Here is a 14,895-nt window from a genome sequence, read left to right as displayed (position 1 = left end):
GGGTTAGGACCAAGGTTCCCCACAGCCCTGATGGGCACTTGAGTTGCACCACCAGAGGCATTGGGGCAGCTGGGTGCAGAGTGCAGGGCCCCAATGTTAGCCAATGGGACTGAGGGGGGCCTTTGATTATAGACTACTTACAGGCAGGCCTCTCAGTTGTGGGAACAAAGTTCCTAGGGTTAAGGTCAGCACTGCAGGGGCCAACGACCAGCACAGGAGCTTCACCTCCAGGGGCACTGGGGCAGTCGGGTGCAGGGTGCAAAAAGGATGTCCGGGACCATGTGTTTTTTCAATGGAGACCCTCAGTTCGGCAAAGTTGCAGCAGGCTCGGGCAATGAGACTTCCTGAAGGCGACCACCAGCTGGAGAGATAAGTTGGGATCTTAGGGGATGCCCACCCAAGGCCGTGGGGCGTCAGGGGCAGGGGTATCTTCTGGAGTCAGGTTTTCGTACCAGCTCCTGATGTGGTCCTAGGGGCCATTCAGGTTGAGGTGCAGGAGTCATCTAAAAGCTTGAGGCAGTTCGGGGGATCACCAGATTCCAGGTCAGGATCACTGGGGAGACCTCCTTTTTGTGTTGGGCCACTCAAGCTTGGGCCGTGGGCGTTGGGTGCAGAGTGGTGTAGAATCGTGGAGTCACCGGAATCCAGATCCTATGGGTGAGTCTTTGCTTGAGCAAATCTGATGCTTAAGGGAAACAGTCTGTAAGATGGTTGCAGGGCAGATCCTCTGAGCTCTGTGAATTGTTCTCTGCTGGACTAGCCGGGGTTCTTGCTGTAGGCAGGTCATAGACTTGACAGGCCGGTAGGGCTTGGGCCAAAGCAGTTGGTTTCCTCTTCTTGTTCCTGAGTCAGCACAGGTCTTCGGTCCATCTTCTTTCTTCCTCAAATCCGAGGAGGTAAGGATCAGAGTTTCCCTTAAATACTAGATTTAGGGGCGTTAAAGGGGTGTGGAGGTCAGGACCAATGGGTCTCTTCCCTGGGGAGGGTACACCCCCTATTATATCATTCTCCAGTGGCTGAGTCTCTATCTTCAAGATCGAGGGGAGTGAGATGTGTGCTTCACCTCGCCTCCCCACCTGAGGAGTGGGATTGGCAAGGATTGGCTCAGTTTTCCCGCCTAATCTTCTGCCCAAAGTGGGGGCAGAACTGGTGGCAGCCTGTTGCTGAGGTCAGCAAAAAGGCAGGGTCAGCTTCCAAAGGCGGCAAGACCTTGAAGCTTCACCTTTTGTAGACCTAGCCCATCCTTGGCGAGGAGGCATGACACCTCTGCCTAGGACGGGCTTTGTTTCTGGACCCAGTGAGCGTAGACTCTTGGGAAACAACGTTTACATCGAAGGTTTTACACCTTGCAAACACAACATAGTCGTTACAACGACCACGTTGTTACAACGCAGTCCCATTACTTTGTAAGTTATTACAACGACTTGCGTTAGTTGTCTCTCTAGGATAAGGAATAGTATGATTTACATCATCATCATCATACTTTATTCGACAGTTGAGTCATAAGCACATCATATAATAAACATTCATCAATTATTCAATACGGGATAAAACAAGAATTTGATATAGTTCATAAATAGGTAAAATACAATTAAACTCCATACAACAACTCTCGAATACAATAGTTAAGAAAAATATAAAACTTGATTCCAAGATTAAAATAGACATTATTTCATTTATACCAATTCATTATGTGTGATAAGGCGTAGGTCAATACGGGCAATGTCTATCTCTTAAGCGAACAAAACACAGCCCCTTGCATGGGCAGGCGATTTTTGGTCATGACTGTCAGAAGCTATATGGTATATTACCAACCAGCCAATTATTCGCTACATGAAAGCAACAGTTTGGAACGAAGTACCCAAGCCCAATGCAGGAACTTCGCCACAGCTATCGCTATTGGTGGGTTGGGGTCTGTGCTTAAAATTCTCAGGGCCTCAGCATATCTCTGAGTGCCCATTAATTGACAGATTGGTTTTATCCACTTTCGATGAGGAGCAGTGTATTGCGGACACACAAACAAGATATGACTTACAGATTCTTGTTGGTCCAGGCACCTAGGACATCTGTCATTGATAGACCCCTCCCATTTCCCAGTAAATAGCCTAGTGGGCAGAGTGCCAGCCCTAAATTGAAAATATAGTTTATGATCATACGGCTTTTCAATTACATCCCAGTATTTTTCAAACGCTGGCAAGATCTTAAAATCAAGGAAACGACTAGTAAGGTGTGAAGAGAGGTTTTTCGAACATGTTGGTGAGAAAACCATTTCCCAATATCTGTCCTTCAAGATTTTTTTAGAGGGAAAAGCTGCATTTAGGGTGTTAACCCATAATTCAGGCATGCCCATCCTCCCTAGTAGGGATCTAATTTCGTTGAGCCATTTAATTTTGTGGAATGAATCATTGTTAATAATATCCATGAGACCCTGGGCATAATGCGACAGTTCCTCAGTGCTCCATATTCTACGCCAATACAATAGTGGTCGCAGCCTAGCCAGATCTTTAACTGCTTTTCTACCTAGATCCCATAGGAGTGGAGTTAGAGGGGTACTTTGAGGGACACCGGTCATCTTACGCAAAAACTCCTTTTCTGCCTTGGACAAACGTATTAGGTTTTCGAAACCCCACAATTCGGCTCCGTATAGGGCCAAGCTCAATACCTTCATCCCATACATGTCAAGACCTGGGCTAATAGGTTTAGTCAATGAAGTTTTAAACTTTTTCTGAAGAAAACCAGCTTGTTGCTGGTGCTTTAGAAAAGCCAAATCAATGTGGCTATTCCAGCGCATGTCCTTCTGCAAGGTTACACCTAGATAGGTTAAAGCATCTACCTGCTCTAGTGGGGATTTATTCATAAATATGCTACCTCTAAAGGATTTGTGTTCGTTGAGTGACATAAATTTAGTTTTAGCGGTGTTTATTTCCAGACCGTGCAAAAGGCAAAGGTCTCCGAACCGCTGGCGGGCCTTCTGGAGGCCAGTAGGTGTTTTTGAAACTATCAGAGTATCGTCTGCGAACATGAGGATTGGGATACGAATACCTGCCAGCACCGGGGTATCCGTGGGGGCCAAGGAAATGTAGTCCGCCACCCCGTTGACAAAAAGCGAGAACAGGGTAGGCGCCATAACGCACCCCTGTCGCACTCCCCGCTCAATGGGGAAGATTTCGGTAACCTCCCCCTGTAGCCCCCACCGAACCCGTGCTAAATTATCCTCATGCATCAATGTGAGCAACTCGGGCCATCCCCAGCTCCTCCAAGACCTGCCATAATTTGCCACGCGGAACTAAATCGAAGGCTGCCCTCAACTCAACGAACACAGCATACAAAGCCCCTTTTCCCAGGACCACGGTTCGACAATACAGTGTGATAAAACGGAAAACTTGGTCAATTGTACTTGTTTTAGGGCGGAAACCGGCCTGCAATGGACTCAAAATATTATTTTCGTCCATCCAAGCCTGCATTTTAAATAAAACTAGCCTAGGCTGATAGGCCTATAATTGCCTGCGACTGACTTTGTCCCCTTTTTTATATACCGGAACGATTTCTGCCCCCTTCCAGGAGGGGGGGGGGAAGCCGCCCCTTGGGCGATAGCATTTGCCAGATGAACAATATACACCCGCCATGTTTGTTTGTCATTTAGAAACATATCTGCGGGGATACAATCGATGCCTGGTGCTCTTCCCTCGGTTACGGTCTCTAAAGCCCTATCAACATCTTCCATGGTAAAAGCAGCTCCTTCATAAAATGGATACAAGAATGTGCCACCTCTCACATTACTACCACTACAGGCATATTGCGGCTTGAAATATTCTACCCACAAATGTTGGGCAACGTTATTCTGTGCACGGTCCGGACACCCACCCCTATCCCATTTATACGTGTCCCAGAATCATTTTGGGTTCTTTGCCTTACACGCTTCTTTAAGCTCCTGCCACTTACACTCGTCCCATAACCTTTTCGCCTCCTTCTGAACTTTCCTATACCAACCCTGTGCTTTTCTTACCTTAGTTGGATCCCGCGTCTTTAGTGTTAGGCCCAATTCCGATCTTGCTTGCGTACAAGCCTCGTTATACCAGCTCTCAGGTTTCTTGCTAAGTTTTTTCGCCCAGACCCCACCTTACAAAAGTAAGTTTTTAGTTGGGCAAAAAGTTTAGTATGGGCTTCAACAATAAAAGAATGTGAGTCCTCATTAGAAATGGCAGACCCCAGATCTACTAACACCTTGTTTACATCGTCCCTGATCGAGGACAAGGTATCAGGGTGCTCAACGACCTTGCTCCACTTGAGATGTCGCTCATCATTCGCTAAAACCACTTCAGGGGCTATATTAGCCATGGTATCCACTCCAGCTCTATCTAACTCCAACTTAAATAAAGATATAAGGGGGTTATGATCACTCTCTATGCGAGCCGTAATTGCTATATCCACGAGGGAGTGCCACAATTTTAGATGGACAAGCAAATAATCTATACAGCTAGATCTGTGGCCATTATCATACGTTCTACTACCATGTCTGTCAGAAGGCGTTCGACTGTTAGAAGCCCTTAGTTGGTTCCCCATACAGAGGCCCTTCAGTTGTATTGCCGCCTCAGTCCATTTTTTTATGGGTACCAACTCAAGCTGGGGAATACCCCATCTAGAGTCTTCCTCCTCCGTTAGACTTTGATCATCATACCCTAACGGCTCAAACGTTGTATTAAAGTCCCCCACTACGAGAGGCAATGTATTAGTAGGTAGAGCCTCAATTAGGGCTTCCAAAGCAGATATTACCTCAGATTTTTTCCCTCCCGGGTGCCCTCTTGCATAGACATTAAATATATCTATGCTTACACCAGAAGGGAAACTGAGTCTCACTGCCAGGATGTCATTATTTAAGACAGGAAGCTGTTGGATATTACAGCTTAGGGCCTGCTTGACCCAAATCACTAATCCTCCCGATGGACGTCCCTTTTCCTTCTTTTCTGCAGGAGCATAAAAATTCAAATAACCCTCGTGAAAAACAGGATCCACCAACCAGGTCTCTTGAAAGAGACAGATATCAAATTTGTCGACAAAGATGGGCCAATCAGGCGAGGTCAGTTTCGATCCCAAACCCGCCACATTCCAAGATATCAGTGACAGGGAGCAATTTCTAGTAGGTGCACTACCAACGTTATCAACCCCCCCTGTTTCTATATTCAACTCATTTAAAGAAAATGAATTTATGACATTCGGGGCATGAATTGATATTACCTCACAATCCTGTTGATATGAGGCTACATTCTCTATTCTAGGTTGGGTTTCACCCTGAAAGCTAGCTTTGTGATCAAGTAGGTTTAGACCCTTTTTGGATTTATCTTCATTTAGGGCTTGAAGCCTCCTACCACCTTCAAAGGATCGACGTCAATCGCAGTCTTCCAGCCCCGACAGTACATCAAACCGATTGAACATCCTAGGTCCCCCTACGGTACTCCTATACTGTGCCCCCCATCTAGTAACATTTTCCTAGGGCCTGGGTATACTAATGGGTAAATATAAGTCAAGGGTAATGACTGAATTACAGTATTTGTGCCTACATGGGACCAGTTACAAATATAATTAACAGCCCTCCTATCCTTAAAATTAATAATTACACAATCCCCATCTATTGTCTTGGTCCGTGCCCCCAACCAATCTACTCTTCTAGCAAACAGAATATCAGCAGATACCTGGGGGGGTAGGGGGCGGTTGGAATTAAGCCAAGAAATACATTTGTTCTTGAGCTCCATGTACGTCTCCCCTTTATCCTGACTCAATTGGGGAACACCCGCGAGGACCACCACATACGGGGTGGAATCGGGTGGAAGGTCAATACATGGCAGGCTTTTAGGGGGGAGCGCAGGAGGGGAATTCTTCGCCAATTGGGGTTGAGTTGCTGGACCACAGGCTTCTGTTGACCTTGCCCCGCCACTCTGAGTTGCTTGATTAAATGCTACTAGTGGCCTGGAAATGGGTTGGGAGGAGGGCGTGGAGGCCCACCAGGGACATTGGCATTATCGATGTTATTTCTATTCTGAGGGATAGTAAGATCAACAACTCCCCCATTATTCCCTAACAGATTCGTTTGTGTACCAATTACCCCATTAGCCCGAATACCACCCCGCTGCAGCCCCGATGCAAGCGATAATTCTAAACATACAAGTTTACTTTCTATAGTGACCAATCTATCATAAATTGGGAGACATGTCTTTTTAAAGATAGCTTCCAACTTGGACCAAAAAGCGGATCCCAACTCAGCAGGTAATACGTCCCCATTTGGACTCGGTGATTGAATGTCTGTTTCAACAATGGGTTTGGCATATGGCTGAACTGTGTATGGATATTGGGGCCGAGCTCCCATTAGCTTTCATAATTTTCGCTTTCCTTCCTTTTGCCTGCGTTTGTGCCCCACTCCGCTTCCTTTTTTGCGTCGAGCTCACCACTGGCTGGGGTACCCCTGCTTTTGTACTGTAGGCAGATCGAGTCTTGACACTAAATATCGGTGACCTAAAGGGTATATTGCTAGAAATAGAATTGCCAATACCCATTAAGAGAGCATCACTTATCGGGGGACATGGCAGGCTCCCGGCAGGTTGCAATGGCTGGCTCCCCTCACCCTCTTAAGAAGTAGCCGATATAACAGTATTTCAAACAACAATGGTCGCAAACAACAATTCAAATATCAAGGAAAAGAATAAATATAGACCAAAATTGGAATCTATATTAGATGTCCAGCTGGACAATTTTAATAATTAATACAATCAAATGTGGCAAAAAATATCGAACAATTTCCAAGTGGGACACAAGCCTGTGTCCAACTACCACATATATACAGACATAGAAAAACAAACAATTACAAGGCAAGAAACAAGTCTGTAAATTAGTTACAGTTAAAACAGACAATTAATACTTAAATACACTTTTTGTGATTTCACAATAAAAAGGTGTTCAAATCATCAAGTGTAACTGTCGACGACGTTTCGTTCCCTTTTTAGTATGGGATCATCAGGACACATTAATACATGCCTTTACTATATATATTTAAAAAGTTGCCAAACTTAATACATAACATCAAAGGTACATCCATAAAAGAAAACAATAGAATGTAACCAGAAGGAACAAAAGAAAAGAAAAATACCAGATTAATACATTTTAAATAACATTAAAAAAAAAAGGCCCTGTGAACTCAAAACTTTACATATCAGAATTTGTGATTTAAGCAGGAACCCTTATATAACGTGCCATGTGGTGGGGACTCATGCAATCATATTTGGTTGAATATGGCGGGTAAGTGACGAATAGGTGCGAACAAATACTGCTACGCAGAGTCATTCACAGTCTATTACTGTGAACACAGGATTTAGTGCTATAGTGGTGTTCATGCCGTTTTAAACCCACACCATAGAGCATTAGGCACGACATACCTCTTTTCGAGTCAGCCTCTTCTAACGATACTGGGCGAAATTGCCAATACATACGATAAAGTGAAAAGATCTAAAAAACGTAAGGGTAGGGATTTAGAGTCGTGGAAATAAAGTTTAAGCACCACCACACGGCGAATTGAAAGTCCCAAATTATGCTTACCAATAGGAGGCTCCGAAGGCTCCGAGAATGGATGGTAAAACAATAATGTCAAGTGTGGGTTCAGATAGTCCTGCGATGCATTCCTACAGAATAAAACACGGGGATGCTTAAATTATGCAACATAATGGGGAGAGCGGCTATAGCAGAATGCATGGAAACTGTCTTACCGATAGGATGACAAAAAACGGGGGAGGAAGGGAGTTCTTTCCAGGTGTCGTTATGGAGAATGGTGCATCCACCCGAGTCAATGCTCAGTCAATTTCAGGGTCAATTCTACAAAGCAGACCGATAAAGTACTCGGTTATTGCAGAAGGACGTCTTACCGATAGAAGAACGGTAAGAAATCAATTGTAATAGTGACTCCAGTAAAGTGCATTAAAGCTGTCTTACCTCTCTAATGAGTCGAAAACCTCCGTAATGGGGGGTCTAGCACATCCAAAAACGGATAGGGAGTTCGCTCTAGATAATACTCGATCTATTCATGGCGGAAGAGTCCTCCGTAAAAATAAACCTGAGCAGTGAAACAAAGTCACATGATCACTGTCATGTGATGCGCAGGAATTGGGAGAATCCAGTGGTCTCTCTGGGGGCCATCTTAAAGGAGACAATTGTCAGAATATAATTGATTGCATCAAGTGACAACCATATCGGGCTCAGAGATTCTCATAATTGAGTTTATACTAGCCAAGGACAATAGTGTATTATCAATTCTATAGTTAGGTAGCTGTAAATCCTGATTAAAGCAGAAAAACGCAAATCTGCCGAAATACGAAAATGCAGAAATGCTCTGCTACTGCATAGAAAACCTCACAGCAATAATTATACACCTCAATTTTAACTAAATAAACAGGTCTATTGTACAATTAAAAATCAAATAGCCAAGTAATTAATGCATACAAATGCGGCGGCCATTTTGTAAGGGTAAAACCCCATTGGGAATACAGATCTGCAATCACCAAAACACTTTCACTGAAAGAGCAATTTAGACATTTGTACGGGAAATAATTCATCCGGTAAACCAGCTTACTGTTTAAGGAAAGAATAGATACCATCGCCAATATATAATCTGTCAATCAAGAGACCCCACGTTCACATATCCACATGACAATACAGTTCTATAATCACAACAAACAGTTTCATGGATAAACCTTATTCAAAGTTAATATCAAAAGAATAAAATAATCAAGCAAAAATTAGTAAAGGACTAGTGCTTACAAAAGGACCTTATTTTCACATTTCAAAAATTCATCGTAGCATTATGACAGTGATCTTATCATTTCGAATTAAAACACAGAAGTACTCTTTTGGCAATTCCATCATGTGAATATTACATAAACGTACTGACAGAAGAGCTACGAAATTGTCCCCAGACCGCAAAGTTACAGGACAGAATTATTTGTCAGAGGGTGGATTACAAAAAACAGTAATCAAAGCAATGAGGTCCAGTCCTCCAAACGATTAAGACCAGTGTGGATACTTTTGGTCCTCAGAATCCACTTTAATTCCTCTTTATTGAGCAGGGTGCATATATCGCCTCCTCTTGGTGGTCTTTTGACTGCATCAATAATTGTCCATTTGAGTTCGGATTCATTGTAAATTTTCTCAGAGAAGTGGTCCACTAAAGGTGCATTAGGTGTCTTGCACCGGACTCTTGTGTTGTCCAATCCGAAGGCGTGCCTTTTGTGTGGTTTGCCCTATATAATTTAGGTCACACGGACAAAGAATAGCATAAATGACATTAGAGTTATTACAGTTTGTTTGAAATACTGTATACTCCCAAGGTCCCAGGCCTATTGCTACTTTGGGTTCCCCTTGTTCTGTATAACACGATATAACAGTGGCAGAAGCCAGTAGGGGATTGGAGAACAAGCCATGGCCAAACTTCCCATAGAAGATCTTTTGCTAAAAGCAAATGTCCTGTGATAATCATTTTTCCGTCTGCTCAATCTCATGCGCTAAGACTGACGATGCTCCTACGAGAAACTGGTCCAGGGTACCTATAATTGACCCTCCATTAGTAGATATTCTAGTGATTCCGCCAGTCAAAATAGACGATGTTAATGAAGGTAAATCACCCTCCTCGTAGGGATATCTAATGGTGACAGTTCAATTTCAGTTCAATCGCTTGCAACACCCACGTACACTGACCTTGATGGCAGATCTTAGGGGGGGGCCCGCCCCGTCCTCAACGTTCTCGAATGGGCTCAAACGGGCCCACCCTTGGCCCAGGCTTTGCGGTAGGCGTGGACAATTAAATACAGGCAAGTAGAGGGTGGGAAGAGAACACAGCTGCAGGCGATGACGGGGCTGCTGGTCCTCGCAGTCCCGTCACGAAGAGAGCACAGAGCACCAAAGTCCCGGAAAACTGCTGCGAGTATGATTTACTATTCCAACACTTTCCCTAGTGTTGAACACACTGGAGTTGGAATAGTAAATCATACTATTCCTAAATCCAGCGCGCTATCTATCGCAAGTCATTGTAACGACTTGCGTGGTAATGGCAGTGCGTTGTGAATGCATCACAGAGTAATATCCGCGATGTAAAGAGACATATTCGAAGACTCTCTAGCAAGGGCTCCAGAAACCTGTCTGGTGGTGGCAAATGGCAGCCAGCCATTCATGAACCACACCAAGGCTGGTCATTATTCAAGGAACATCTCGAAGATGCCCTCCGAGTGCATTTTACATTAAATCTAACACTGGCATCAGTATGGGTTTAATGGTCTGATAAGCTTGTTACCAAACTTCTCAGACTTTATTAAAGCCATTATGGAGCTGTGGAGTTCGTATGGATCAACTCCCAGACCATGTACTCTTTAAGGCTTTACTACACTAACAATGTCTAGGAAAGGGCTTAGACACTGTGGGGGTACAGAGCTCATGCTACTAAGCCCTCCCTTTAGGGCTAGCGCACCCTGCTATCGGGGTGACTTACCTAGGCCTCAGGCAGTGGTTTGCAGACATGGCACACAGGGATGTGTGCAATGTCTACTCTTCACTTTTCTCTGCACCAAAGCACGGAGCCAGCAATGCCAGTGTGTGGGTGTTAAGGGGAAGGGCCTCTAAGGGTGGCACAATAGATGCTGCAGCCCTTGGAGGCCTCCCCATGTCACAGTGGCCTTGGGGCCCATAGAACCTTTTACAGGGGGCTTTCCTGTTACAAAAGATGTGCCAATTGTGGTTACAAAGGTACAGGTTTGGCAAAGAACACAGGCCTTGGGAACGTGATTGGCAGGGACCCAGGGCACATCAAGTCCTGTTGCATCGGATATCAGGCAAAAAGTGGGGGGTAACCATGCAAAAACAAGGATTAGCTGACAGAACTACAAATAGTTAGTTTCAGCCAATAGTTATCCAATGAAGTAAATTCGCTGGTTCTATATTCTTCCTTACCTACGAGTGGCCTCACGGAATGAGCATTGATAAAGGCTTCACGGGCCACTTTACTCACTCTAAAATCTTTCCTAAAACCAAATTACGGATTATTTCCCGCATCAGTTACAGTGGTGCCAGTTTAGTGGGACTTTGCAAATCCATTTTGACTTCATATGTTGCAGGACTGTACTTAGCCGAAACAACTATTATTAGAAATGAGGGAATTTAGTCATTACTCCTTACCTGAGAACTTGATTAGGCTAGACTAGAATTTAGAATCAATTTGAAATTGGCCTGCATGATACTTCATAATTCGGCATCTAGAATCTGAATATTGAATTTCTTCTCTAAAAATCTGTAGAGCTAAAATAACATTAAGGAGCAAAGACTTGCTAAAACTTGAATCTCAAAACACATAGTGCTACTTCATAGTCCTTCTCTAGGACAGCTCAATGGAACTCCATTCTGTTAGAGATAAGTCAAGAAGGCCTTGTTCCCATGCCTTCTTTTTCACCTAACGCTGTCCTAACATCTCCACTTTGAGTGTGTGTACCCTTCTTCAACCTCCCCAGACTGTTCAACCTCTAGCATTGAATTCATCATTTCCGCGTTGGTTACTTACTTGCCTGCCTAATCTCATACTCCTTATAGCTCTCAGTTTCTTTGACCACAAGTCATGGTTTTTCATCGGACCACCAGTATTCTAGTATCATTATCTATTCTTATTATTTGCTTGTCTCCTAATTTGAACATGGGTCCATTACTACATGACAACTGTTTGCACATCTGCTTTAATGTTTGCCAATTGTTTGAAATAGGACATTTTGCCTTAGCATTTGTGAGTATGTAAAGCACACGGGCATCTATCTTTTTAGAGATGTGCTGTGTAAAAATGTTGTGTATATCCATATCCACTTAGCAGATCAATCAGTAGGCTGCTATGGACAGTAAAGTTTCTACATTAGCCTTTCTTAGTCCTTTTGTAAAAAGAACCACATTTGGAACACAGCTAATCAGGATGCAGCACCCTCTTGGAACCCTTCACAGGGTGATGCACCGTTACATCGCAACTTTTACAACGGGAGGCTTTTACAACGGAACTTTTACAACGCAGGATCCATTACATCGGATGCCATTACAACGCATGGCATTACATAGCAGATGCTATTACAACGCATGGCATTACATCGTAAGTATAGGTAAGTATTTAATTTTTTTAAATTTTATTAATATTAATTATAATTAAATATATTTATTTATGTTTTTTAATATTATTAATTTATTATTTATTATATTAATTAAAGTAATTTTTAAAATAAGTACAGGTGTACAGGGGTGTTTTTAGGTTTCAGGTTTGCGTTTTGGGGTACAGGGGTGTTTTTAGGTTTCAAGGTAGGGTTTGGGTTTTGGGGTACAGGGGTGTTTTTAGGTTTCAGGGTAGGGTTTGGGTTTTGGGGTACAGGGGTGTTTTTAGGTTTCAGGGTAGGGTTTGGGTTTTGGGGTACAGTGGTGTTTTTAGGTTTCAGGGTAGGGTTTGGGTTTTGGGGTACAGGGGTGTTTTTAGGTTTCAGGGTAGGGTTTTGGGGTACAGGGGTGTTTTTAGGTTTCAGGGTAGGGTTTGGGTTTTGGGGTACAGGGGTGTTTTTAGGTTTCAGGGCAGGGTTTGGGTTTTGGGGTACAGGGGTGTTTTTAGGTTTCAGGGTAGGGTTTGGGTTTTGGGGTACAGGGGTGTTTTTAGGTTTCAGGGTTGGGTTTGTGCTTAGGGCTAATTAAATTATATTTACCATTTATAAATTAATTAAAATATATTTATTAAATTAAATTAATTATATTATATTAATTACATTTTTTAATTAAATTAATTAAAGTAAATAAAATATTTTAATTTATTTATTTTAATTATAATTTTTAAAAATATTTAAATTAAATTAATTTCATTATATTAATTAATTAAAATTAATTACAATTTTTATTAAAATTAAATTAAATAAATAGATTTAAATTTATTAAATTAAATTAATTACTATTTTAAAATGTATTTTAATTAAATTAAATTAATTAAATTAACTTAATTACATTTTTTTAAAAAAGATATACTTACCTATACTTACGATGTAATGACATGCGTTGTAATAGCATCTGCTATGTAATGCCATGCGTTGTAATGGCATCCGATGTAATGGATCCTGCGTTGTAAAAATTCCGATGTAACGGAATGCGTTGTAAAAAACCGCGTTGTAGTGACACCAATCCCCTTCACAGAGATGCAAACCCTCAGATTTTCGTAGCACAAGTGACAGTAAGTCTGTAATAGCAATAAGGTAACCCTCTTATATATATATATATATATATATATATATATATATATATATATATATATATATATGGTTCACAGGTTGCCCCAAGAGCGAGGTGCACTCACATTTGGCGTCCATCGGGTCAGGGAAAGTCGCAAGCGTGCCCATGCCTGCAGCGACCTGACATGTTTCGGGCTCCGCCCTTCCTCAGAGGTTTATGCTGCCGCTCAGAAATGCCAACACGTGACTTTCCAACATATATCCTTTAATTTCATCAACCATCAAACTCAGGTGAGTATATACGCAATGAATCATGGTATTGGAAGTCCATATAACACCCAAGTGGGCTGGTTAGCATTTCAAGAGCAAATAAAGTTAATCAATCGCAGGCACACTGCTGACACCTTCCCCCATTCAGCCTCTCGCCTTTTTGTTCCGCTGTGTCATCCCAAGGACAACCGCGGAGCCGCTTGCTGTGCGGCGGTGCTCCTCCGGCCGGGCCGGCCGTCATATACAAGGTTCACAGGTTGCCCCAAGAGCGAGGTGCACTCACATTTGGCGTCCATCGGGTCTATACTCACCTGAGTTTGATGGTTGATGAAATTAAAGAATATATGTTGGAAAGTCACGTGTTGGCATTTCTGAGCGGCAGCATAAACCTCTGAGGAAGGGCGGAGCCCGAAACATGTCAGGTCGCTGCAGGCATGGGCACGCTTGCGACTTTCCCTGACCCGATGGACGCCAAATGTGAGTGCACCTCGCTCTTGGGGCAACCTGTGAACCTTGTATATATATATATATATATATGAGAAGCACAGTATGAAAACAGAAAGGAACAATACACCATGTATATGTTAACATGTAATGATATAATCACCTCCTTACAGAGGCTTACCTCATTTAAAAAGGTTTCGCAACACTGCTTGACCCACAGCTGATTCAGCTTCTGTTGCCAGATCGAGACAGTAATGCTGTGTAAAAGTGTGCACATTTTTCCAGGTCGCAGCACGGCAAATCTTCTCCAAAGGTACTCCAGCAAAAAGTAGATGAGGACACTGCCCTTGTGGAGTGAGCTTTGGGTTTCAGAGATAAAGGATGTCAATCTTTAGTATGGCAGAATTGGATAGTAGGTGCAATCCAACTTGCAATAGTGGATTTCGTTACAGCTGTTCCTGGCTTTTGACCACCATAAGAAATAAACAATTGATCCGACTTTCTGATGGACACAGTACATGAAATATAGAATTTCAGGCATCTTTTAACCACTTCCGTGCTGATGACGGACCGCTCCGTCATCAGCCTGGGTAGCGCTGTGCTGATGATGGAGCGGTTCCGTCATGGGCCGCTCGACGCGCCTGCGCGGCGCTGATTTTGCGCCTGTGCGGCGCGTTCTATTGAGCGGGCGGGGATATGACGGAACCGCTCCGTCATGAGCACAGCTCAACCGAGGCTGGTGACGGAGCGGTTCCGTCACCAGCATGGGGGGCCCCCCACCACATTAGCGCTGCGGCGGAATAGCCGCCACAGCGAAGGTGTTAAGATCCAAGGTATGCAAAGTCTTTTCAGCAGAGGAAGATCGGTTGGGAAAGAAAGAACGCAATATAACAGGCTCATTAAGATGGAATGTAGAGGGAGCCTT

At 43.4% G+C, this 14,895-nt stretch overlaps 1 protein-coding gene and 1 long non-coding RNA gene across 4 annotated transcripts in view; one reads left to right on the top strand and one right to left on the bottom strand.

The window, feature by feature from the left end:
- The window catches only part of ZSWIM8 (zinc finger SWIM-type containing 8), a 2,353,271-nt gene that overhangs the window by 1,196,706 nt on the left and 1,141,670 nt on the right, over positions 1-14,895 (top strand). The window lies entirely within an intron of this gene.
- Positions 5,973-8,091, bottom strand: LOC144753365 (uncharacterized). The gene is made up of 4 exons (XR_013594317.1): positions 7,975-8,091; positions 7,752-7,857; positions 7,585-7,667; positions 5,973-7,494 (listed from the first exon to the last, which is right to left on the bottom strand). It is a non-coding gene; the product is annotated as an uncharacterized LOC144753365 (long non-coding RNA).

Source organism: Lissotriton helveticus, chromosome 5_1 (assembly GCF_964261635.1).
Source record: "Lissotriton helveticus chromosome 5_1, aLisHel1.1, whole genome shotgun sequence".
Lineage (NCBI taxonomy): Eukaryota > Metazoa > Chordata > Amphibia > Caudata > Salamandridae > Lissotriton > Lissotriton helveticus.
This window is presented reverse-complemented; position numbering and strand designations above follow the sequence as displayed.